The sequence below is a fragment of the Cucumis melo genome, chromosome 7, assembly GCF_025177605.1.
Source record: "Cucumis melo cultivar AY chromosome 7, USDA_Cmelo_AY_1.0, whole genome shotgun sequence".
NCBI classification, from domain to species: Eukaryota; Viridiplantae; Streptophyta; class Magnoliopsida; order Cucurbitales; family Cucurbitaceae; genus Cucumis; species Cucumis melo.
This window is the reverse complement of record NC_066863.1, coordinates 4,254,517-4,262,472: the sequence shown is the minus strand read 5'-3', so window position 1 is coordinate 4,262,472 and position 7,956 is coordinate 4,254,517.

The window sequence follows — 7,956 nt, the reverse complement described above, 5'->3', positions numbered from 1 at the left end:
GAACGAGAGTTTTTTCGATTCTGTACGAAAACCGAAGCGAAAAAAAACAAATTCCGCGTCTGGAGGTTAAAGAAGAGATGATGTCATCATGACGTCACCGGCTGTACAGACGGCTTGGTTCGGCTCCAGGTTTTTCATATGGTGTCGGTTCAGGCGGTTTTGGGCCGGTTCAAGCATTTTTTAGCCAGTTTGGAGCAGTTTTTGACTGGTTCAAGGTTTTTGGGCCCGATTTGAAGCTTTATGAAGGTTTTGAGATTGGTTTTGGAGCTTTAGAAGCAGTTTTAGGATAAATTTAAGGCTTTATTATTGTAATTTTTGCTTTATTTTATCCTAGGGGCCAATTTTACAGGTTCAATTGTTATTTAAATGCTTTATGGATGTCATTTAGATAAATCCTACCTTAGGTTAAGCATGTTCATGCATTTTTATATATTATAAATGTTATAATATATGGTTTTAATGCATGATTGTGAACTTCATGAGTAATTTAAAATATGTTGATATTTTAAATATATGAAATTGAATAAGCATGATGCATGACATTACTTAGTTAAATATAATTTGTTATATTTAAATTAATGTCTTGTGTATGCTTGATTGATTTTCATATTTTATTTAATATAATTGTTATATTAATAAAGATGAAAATTAATTTGCATTGTGCATATTACATCCATAGTTTAATATAACTGTTATATTAATATAATGTATGCATGTAATATAGTTTTATTTAATTATAATTTGATTTTAATTATTTAAACCATAGTATGCATGATTATATGGCTAATTAACTAATTTTATAATAGTTATAAAATTTGATTATTAGAAACCGTCAACCTATAATAAAGAGTTGCATGCAAACATAGGATCTTAGGTTTAATTTGGTTTAATTTTAAATTGTTTAAAATTAAATAGACCTAAGATCACTTTAATTCTAATAGGATTAGAATTAAGTCTTATTTTTAGTTTAATGAAACTAAATAGGACAAATAGGATTTAAGGTTATAAGGGAACTCCACCGGTGAAGTTCTGTCTAAGGCTGGGGGTACTTAAGTTGACGGTTTACGGAACACCTCCTACCTGGGAACTGACCCGGAACCGGCGTTGAATTAACCTTATTCCTATTAGCATAAGATGTCACTAGGTAAATTAAATGGTTTGATACACCTAGAAACTTTAGTGTAAAGTTTTATTATAAGTGTTATAATAAGAATAGACTTAGTTAGATTTATTTAGCCGGAAGTGTAACTAAACCCTAAATTAATAGAACATTTTAGTGGGAGAAAAATGGTATATATGATATATCGATTTTTTGCTCTCACATCCCTAAGAGTTCACACGTGAGATCCATACTCGGCTTCATGTCGCCCTGGGCGCGGCCTCCCTTCGAAAAGTGTTTGTATGAGTCAATAACAAGGTGAATAGGGGAAATGTTCATAGTAAGTGGGAGAAGGACGCGTGTCCACGTATTCTACGATCTCCTCCATTAGGTTGCATCGTGAGATTTCTATTATCCACCTGCGTGTCGTCCTGGAGCGACCATATCTTTGGAGGGCTTGATCATATAAGTCTGAACATCGCAAACTCCAGAAATGGATAGGATTTCTTAGGTTAATCTTCAACAGTTGTCTTTCCTAACGGTAGCCTGTTGAAGCGTACCTCTGGGATCTGAAAATGGTAGGGTCACACTTACGGGATGAATTAAGTTAGTTAATGAATCCTTGACCGAACAACGATAGCTAAGAACTATAGGAATAAGAGTTATTCTGGTATTAGTAATTAGTTGAGATTGTCTCAATTCAGAAGAGGAGTAATTGATCACCCTTCGGTGATTATTGTTCTAAACTTCTGAAGTATCGTTGCAAAAACTAAATCATTAGTTTTATTAGGGTTCTTTGATTGTTTGTTTTTTGCTGAATTTATTGGATTATTTTATGTAATAGGTTAAGACAAAGATAACTAATACGGTCAATTGTTTGCTATTCCAGCATGTCTTCCTCAATTATTGCATTGCTTAAAAAAGATCAATTAACCGGTAAAAATTATGCAACGTGGAAATCGAAACTGAATATGATTCTAGTTATCGCTGATCTATGCTTCGTCTTAATGGAGGAATGTTCTCCTTTCCCCACTAAATATGCATCCCAAAGTGTTAGGGATGCATATGACTGCTGGACAAAGGCTAATGATAAGGCTTGCCACCACATCTTGGCTAGTATGTCTGACATATTGAGCAAGAAACATGAGATCATGGTCACTGCACGTCAGATCATGGACTCGCTTAGAGAGATGTTTGGGCAACCGTCCATTCAAATCAAACAAGAGGCAAATGTTGCCCATTCTAAGAGGTTTGCACCTTCATCTTCTGGATCTGAGAAAATTCAGAAGAGAAAGAAGGGAAGGGGAAAGGTCCTATTATTGTTGTTGAGGGCAAAGGGAAGGCTAAGGTAGTCATCAAGGGAAAATGTTTCCACTGCAATGTTGATGAGCATTGGAAAACAAATTGCCCTAAGTACCTTGTTAAGAAGAAAGAAAAGGAAGGTAAATATGATTTACTTGTCTTGGAAACATGTTTAGTGAAAAATGACTAAAATGCCTGGATATTTGATTCAGGGGCCACTAACCATGTTTGTTCTTCTTTATAAGAAACTAGTTCTTTCAAACAGCTTGAGGAGAGTGAGATGACACTCAAGGTTGGAACAGGAGATGTCATTTTAGCTCGTGCAGTGGGAGATGCTAAGTTGTTTTTCGGAAATAAATTCATGTTTTTGGAAAACTTGTACATAGTTCCTAAAATTAAAAGGAACTTAGTTTCCGTTTCTTGTCTTATTGAACATATGTACTCAATTAATTTTTCTATGAATGAAGCGTTCATTTCTAAGAATGGTGTACATATTTGTTCGGCTAAGCTTGAAAACAACTTGTATGTATTAAGACCTAATGAAGCAAAAGCAATTTTAAATCATGAGATGTTTAGAACTGCTAATACTCAAAATAAAAGGCAAAGAATTTCTCCAAATAACAATACCTATCTTTAGCATTTAAGATTAGGTCACATAAATCTCGATCGAATCGGGAGATTGGTAAAGAATGGACTTCTAAACAAGTTAGAAGATGATTCATTACCTCCATCTGAATCTTGTCTTGAAAGAAAAATGACAAAGAGACCTTTTACTGGAAAAGGTTATAGAGCCAAAGAGCCTTTAGAACTTATACATTCAGACCTCTGTGGTCCGATGAATGTAAAAGCTAGAGGGGGTTTTGAATACTTCATCTCTTTTATAGATGATTATTCAAGGTATGGTTATTTATACTTAATGAAGCATTAGTCTGAAGCTCTTAAAAAGTTCAAGGAGTATAAGGCTGAAGTTGAAAATCTATTAAGTAAAAAGATTAAAATACTTCGATCTGATCGAGGTGGAGAGTACATGGATTTGAGATTCCAGGACTATATGATAGAACATGGAATCCAATCCCAACTCTCAGCACCTGGTACACCTCAACAAAATGGTGTATCAGAAAGGAGAAATAGAACCTTGTTAGACATGGTTCGTTCAATGATGAGTTACGCTCAATTGCCTAGCTCGTTTTGGGGGTATGTAGTAGAGACTGCAGTTCATATCTTGAACAATGTTCCCTCGAAGAGTGTTTCTGAAACACCTTTCGAGTTATGGAGAGGACGTAAACCTAGTTTAAGTCATTTCAGAATTTGGGGTTGTCTAGCATATGTGTTAGTGACAAATCCCAAGAAGTTGGAACCTCATTCAAGGTTATGCCAATTTTTTGGTTACCCTAAAGAGACGAGAGGTGGTCTATTCTTCGATCCACAAGAAAATAGAGTGTTTGTATCGACAAATGCTACTTCCTTGGAAGAAGACCAGATGAGAGATCATAAACCACGAAGCAAATTAGTATTAAATGAAGCTACTGATGAATCAACAAGGGTTGTTGAAGAAGTTGGTCCCTCATCAAGAGTTGATGAAACCACCACATCAAGTCAATCTCATCCTTCTCAATCGTTGATAATGCCTCGACGCAGTGGGAGGATTGTATCACAACCTAACCGTTATTTGGGTTTAACCGAAACTCAGATTGTCATACCAGATGATGGTGTTGAGGATCCATTGTCCTATAAACAGGCAATGAATGATGTAGATAAGGACCAATGGGTCAAAGCCATGGACCTTGAAATGGAGTCTATGTACTTCAATTCAGTGTGGGAGCTTGTAGATCTACCTGAAGGGGTAATACCTATAGGGTGTAAATGGATCTATAAGAGAAAGAGAGATTCAGCTAGGACGGTACATACCTTCAAAGCTAGACTTGTAGTAAAAGGGTATACCCAAAGGGAAGGGGTTGACTATGAGGAAACTTTTTCTTCTGTTGCTATGTTAAAGTCTATAAGGATTCTCTTGTCCATCGTCACATTTTATGATTATGAAATATGGCAAATGGTTCTGGTTATTTTAGTAGGCTTCTCCTTATCAATGGGTACCGAAGGTGACCGACATCCTATCTTTGCAGCTCTGGAACCCTTATGTGAAAAAAGAACCCAATCATACGGACCTTCCCAAGGCTTGCTGCCTACGCCATATCTGGAACTAGTCTTTTTTCTTGCGAATCATAAAATCTTTTTTTCCGTGAAAGACTTGAATGGGCATAGATATCTCTGTATATCAAGGGGTACTTTACCCTGATCCTCAATTGAGACGATTTAGGAAAGCGCATAGAGGCGAGAGTGGTCGTGGATCAGCTTGGAATTGAGGTACCGATGTATAGTAAACCATAGAATGATTGGATCGACTCATCAGTATGGGGCGTAGCCTAGGTTAAAAGTCTTTTAATGAGGAGAAGAAGTCGACTATTGATCATATAGCTCGATTCTCGATCCAGTGCAGAGAAGTGTTAGGTCCAAGGACTACCTTCGGTGCCAAGTATCTTACTAAATCGACCTTTACATAGTATATTCACCTCCCTCCAAACTCAATTCTGAATTGGTACCAGTTTCCAGTTCCATGAGCAATTCTATAGGGTAGAACCAGATTATAATGGCAAAAGTGAGGTCAAAAAATACATCGCTCAGTTTAGGAAGTGGAGGAGACTACTTTTCAATCTATGATCATAAGCAAAACCCTCATATATAAGGAATCTCTGTGGCAACCCCAGCATTCAACTCCCTAGTAAGGGAAGAGGATCGTGGGAAGGGGATCGTAGAAAGTGCAAATTGGTCCCTCTTCCAAGGTTCGTCTACTTCCTTTTGCACTCTTTTACAGCAAGCTGATTTAACCTATGGGGGTCTTCATCAAATATCCCCTTCGCCAATTTCCTTCTTTCTCTCTGCCTCGTAAAGTTCCCCCACTACGCGATAAAGGAGTGGTCTAAGCCTCTTCTAAGAATGCCTTGAAGCATAGGTGGGATTGAAGAAAAAATGCTTCCTTTTGCTCTTTATCACCACTAGGGTGCTGCTTGAGAAGGGAGAATTCTCATCCATTAGTCTCTGCTCAACAACCACCCCTCTCGTCTTAGTCTCCAAGGAAGGAGGTCTCATAAATTCTATTTCTTGGGGCTTTCCATCTTCACAACGGCCATGTATAATATTCTTTCATCCTTCCTCGAACTTCTGATCATCACCTTCCTTCTCTGAACCTCTCCCTGCCAAATAAACAAAGGGTCAAACCATCATAAACTAGAATAAATAATAGAAGGAGAAAGGATAGAGAGGGAGCTTTCCAATGCCGCCTTGATCCTCTCAAAAACATGTAATTCAAGAACGAGTGCTACCTAGCTCGATGCATCATCATGAACTGGATGTAGCAAATGCTCTTCTTTCTATAGACCAGCCACCACCATCGAAAGCAAAAGAATAGGACAACCATTTGTATGGAAATCCCTTCAATAAGAGCTATAGGATGGAAGTTGAATCCTCTTCGCGAGGGCGGACGAGAAAGAAATTTCGCTAAAAAAGACAAGAGGCCGCATCAATGAAGAAGATCAAGGTCTTCCCATCTTTCAATTCGTGATCATGGACGAAACTCCCCCAACCTACTGTAATCTACTTTCTCACTCATTTATATCGAACTGAGGACTCAAAACTTTTGTGCCTAGCCTCAATCTATCACTTAGCAATATGATTTGGGGTGGTTCTCGGCCATCAATTAAGATCAGGGAAAGGTCGGAGATTAGACACCAGTAAAGTCAATTCTGTTGTGGAGTCGAAACCCAAGCAAAATCAGGATCGAGTGAGTGAGGAGGTAAAGTAAAGGAGTGAAGTGACCCCACTATGCGAGAAAAGAGAGAGGGTTAGGCCCTGGAAAGGCTATCACATCTCCACTCGATCCGTGGGGCTTTAGAAGCTATTATAAGAAATATGTTCTATTCATCAGTCTAATGGAAGGTATGAAAGTGAGATGGAATGAGACCATAAGCAGTTGAGTCTTAAGTAAAGGAGTGCAAAAAGAGACGGATTTCCCTCAGTTGATCAGAGCTAAGCTCGATCGCCCCTACTACACAAGAGAGGCTCCGAAGGAGTTGACTCAACCAATCCATCAAATTTGAGGGATGAACTCTACAGATTGATCAGACTAATCCAGTGTTTCAGAATTATGGGAAAGACTCCCAATAACAGGCTTGTATAAAGGCCTACCAAGAAAAGAAAAAAAAGGTGAATACACGGATCGGATAAAGAGAAGGGAACCTAATTCATGGGTCATGGCAAGACGCGCCACTCACTTCTTACTTGATCGGCAGTTTCAGCCTACCTTCTTTATTAGGTAATTCAGGCTCGATGCAGGGTTCTTGCGTCCAGAAGAGTCCCCATTTTAGAATGATGAATATAGGGAGAAGAGGGGCCTTTCACCTAAGGGAATTCAAAGAGTTGAAGATGAAATGGCTCGACCATACTGGTCCATGGTAGCTTAATTAGACTAATCAAGGTTTGTGGGGTAAGAACCCGATTCTCCTCAGCCTTTAGAGGCATAGGTCCCACCTGGATGTCCCCGTGGCTTGATGGAAAGGGATAATCTCTTTTTCTTTCTTTTGTTGTCCTTGTTGACAGAGAAGTTGCTTATTTACTCTATTTCCCACATAAGAAAATAGGAAAATCCGCTCTTTCTCACACCACCCTTAAAGAAGGGCTCAACTTAGTTAAGAGTGGTTGTGCTTGGAGAAGGAAAAAGGTATCTAAGAAAGGAAAAACTTCCCAGTATTTCATATCTGATGATTCTATTTAATAGAATAAAGGAAGCAGACTGAGTTAGAACACTCACAGGTTTAGAAAAGGGAAGGAAGTTCCTAGTAGGGTCGACCAATACCGATGTCGTTATGGGGCCTGAGCTCGTTAGTAGGGGTCCTATACTTTAAAGCCTTTCCCTAGGGTCGTGCTCCATTGGGTTGAGAAAAAGTCCTTTTGTTTTACAACTCAATTGAGCCACTATTAATCGACTTTCTAGTCAGGATCTTGAATGCTAGCATGTAGACCAAATTCAAGATTTTGACTTCTTCAATTACTACTTAGAATGTCGCCTTATTCAGAAAGTGATAGCTTTCCTAGCCTTTATCAGATTGTTAAATATTTCCCCTAATTTATCAGAAAGTGATTGATTCAAGATTCTAACTGAACTTATGTAATTTAGGAAGTAGCTGACCATTTCCAGCTTATAGAAGGTAGAAGACGATACCAGTTAGCACCTCAGGTAGCGATAAACGAATGCTCTGCGAATTGGTGCTATCTTTTCCCTAGTAAGTTTCCTACCACTGTGTAATGGGCCAGTTAGTCAGAGTGACGAATCCATATCTGGTGCATCCATAAGGAGTTCAATCCTTAGATAATTCATATTTAAACAACTTCACAATTACAAGTCGTATTCGGTCTGAGTAAACTCAGTAACTTTGCTTTTGAAATAGAAGTTCTTCCTGTCGAGCCTTACTCTTTCTCATTCGAATCTGGGCTCAAGGTGA